Raw genomic sequence first — 2679 nt, 5'->3', positions numbered from 1 at the left:
CATGGGGGTGTCCGGGATTTCTATAACCCCTCCCCGGGGGTGGCGGGGAGAGGCCTCAAACCCTCCCGGGGTCGCTCTGGCAAGCGCTGTAGGAATGGTGGGGGCCACCCCAGGCCCCCCCACGCTGGAAGGCTTGCCCCAAGGAATGAAGAAACCCCCCCGGGATGAAGGGCCGGGGCTGGGGGGGTCCCTGTGCCCCCAGGTCCCAGCTCTCCCCTGGGACTGAAGCCCTCAGAGACTCCTCTGGTGGTGAACGAGGGGACAAAGCCTTTGCGGTGGGGTTTAGGAGAACCAATTACACAGAATTAGATAATTACGATGACAAGGGGGGAGTGGGGGACACAACCCCCCCAGGACAGCACCCAGAGTGAGGGGTGACAAGGGAACAGCCAGGGAGCAAGGCCTTGGCACCACGGTGTCACCTCAACCTGTCCCAAGGAGCATGAACCAGCCTGGGCACGGCCCCACGTGGCCACTTTCCAGTGGGATTTCATCCCCCAGAGACTCTTGTTTGGGGACTGAAGGGGTTTGGCTGAGGTAATTACACAGAATTAGGCTAATTATGATGACAAGGGAGGAATGGGGGACACAAACCCCACAGGACGGCACCGTGGAACCCACCTCCTCCTTCCCGGCAGCTTCCTACATCCCTCTGGGATCACCGAATGGGAACCTGCAATGGGAGAGGGACAGAACGGCATCAGTGGGGCTGGAGGAGGTGGCACCCGGTTCCCCCCCCACCCCTGAGCCTCCCCATCTCCCCTGGGACATGGGGGTGTCCGGGATTTCTATAACCCCTCCCCGGGGGTGGCGGGGAGAGGCCTCAAACCCTACCAGGGCTGCTCTGGCAAGCGCTGTAGGAATGGTGGGGGCCACCCCAGGCCCCCCCACGCTGGAAGGCTTGCCCCAAGGGGGCTGAAGAAACCCCCTTGGGATGAAGGGCCGGGGCTGGGGGGTCCCCGTGTCCAGCCGTGCCCCCAGGTGTCACCTCTCCCCTGGGACTGAAGCCCTCAGAGACTCCTCTGGTGGTGAACGAGCGGACAAAGCCTTTACAGTGGGGTTTAGGAGAACCAATTAGACAGAATTAAGTTAATTACGATGACAAGGGGGGAGTGTGGGGCACAACCCCCCCAGGACGGCACCGTGGAACCCACCTCCTCCTTCCCAGCAGCCTCCTACATCCCTCTGGGATCATGAAGTGGGAACCTGCAATGGGAGAGGGACAGAACGGCATCAGTGGGGCTGGAGGAGGCACCACCCGGTTCCCCCCCCACCCCTGAGCCCCCCCATCTCCCCTGGGACACGGGGGTGTCCGGGATTTCTATAACCCCTCCCCGGGGGTGGCGGGGAGAGGCCTCAAACCCTCCCGGGGTTGCTCTGGCAAGTGCTGTAGGAATGGTGGGGGCCACCCCAGGCCCCCCCACGCTGGAAGGCTTGCGCCAAGGAATGAAGAAATCCCCCCGGGATGAAGGGCCGGGGCTGTGACTTGTGGTGCCACCAGCTCCCAGGGTCTCCACACCAGGAGAAGCCTCACCGGCTCCGTTCCGGTGTCCTGCGACCCCGAGAAGGGACAATCAGAGTGAGGGGTGACAAGGGAACAGCCAGGGAGCAAGGCCTTGGCACCACGGTGTCACCTCAACGTGTCCCACACCAGCAGGAGCAGAAACCAGCCTGGGCACGGCCCCACGTGGCAACTCTCCGGTGGGATTTCATCCCCCAGAGACGCTTGTTTGGGGACTGAAGGGGGAATTGGGGACTTTGGCTGAGCTAATTACAGAGAATTAGGCTAATTATGATGACAAGGGAGGAATGGGGGACACAAACCCCACAGGACAGCACCGTGGAACCCACCTCCTCCTTCCCGGCAGCTTCCTACATCCCTCTGGGATCAGCGGAGCCGGAGCCTGCAACAGGAGAGGGGGCATCAGTGGGGCTGGAGGAGGTACCAGCCGGCTCCCCCCGACCCCTCGTCGCCCCTGGGACACGGGGGTGTCCGGGATTTCTATAACCCCTCCCCGGGGGTGGCGGGGAGAGGCCTCAAACCCTCCCGGGGCTGCTCTGGCAAGCGCTGTAGGAATGGCGGGGGCCACCCCAGGCCCCCCCACGCTGGAAGGCTTGCGGAGAGGGGGACACAAACCCCACAGGACAGCACCGTGGAACCCACCTCCTCCTTCCCGGCAGCTTCCTACATCCCTCTGGGATCAGCGGAGCCGGAGCCTGCAACAGGAGAGGGGGCATCAGTGGGGCTGGAGGAGGCACCAGCCGGCTCCCCCCGACCCCTCGTCGCCCCTGGGACACGGGGGTGTCCGGGATTTCTATAACCCCTCCCCGGGGGTGGCGGGGAGAGGCCTCAAACCCTCCCGGGGCTGCTCTGGCAAGCGCTGTAGGAATGGCGGGGGCCACCCCAGGCCCCCCCACGCTGGAAGGCTTGCGGAGAAGGGGGTGGACACGCAGCCCCCACCCCCGACCCGGTGATTCCCGGTCCCTGCGGGGACGCTCCCCCTTCCCCCGGCCCCGTGGCCCCCCCCCGGTGCCCGCGGGGAAGGCCCCAGGCGCGGCCTGAGGCGGACTACCCTTCCCAGCATGCACCGCGTCCCTCAGCACCTCACGCTGGCGGCGGGGCCCGATGAGAGGCGCAACGCCTCACCCCGCGCTGTCCCCGCTCCCCTCCCGGTCCCT

At 65.4% G+C, this 2679-nt stretch overlaps 1 long non-coding RNA gene across 1 annotated transcript in view; it reads right to left on the bottom strand.

Moving 5' to 3' along the window:
- Positions 1 to 2679, bottom strand: part of LOC106895839 — an 18910-nt gene extending 16231 nt beyond the window's left edge. The window contains exons 1-4 of the long non-coding RNA XR_001413517.1: positions 2605 to 2679; positions 2165 to 2217; positions 1155 to 1206; positions 622 to 673 (exon numbers count right to left, since the gene is read on the bottom strand). This is a non-coding gene — a long non-coding RNA (uncharacterized LOC106895839). The remainder of the gene's footprint in view (positions 1 to 621; positions 674 to 1154; positions 1207 to 2164; positions 2218 to 2604) is intronic.

The sequence above is a fragment of the Calidris pugnax genome, unplaced genomic scaffold (genome assembly GCF_001431845.1).
Source record: "Calidris pugnax isolate Ruff unplaced genomic scaffold, ASM143184v1 scaffold266, whole genome shotgun sequence".
Taxonomy (NCBI): domain Eukaryota; kingdom Metazoa; phylum Chordata; class Aves; order Charadriiformes; family Scolopacidae; genus Calidris; species Calidris pugnax.
This window is presented reverse-complemented; position numbering and strand designations above follow the sequence as displayed.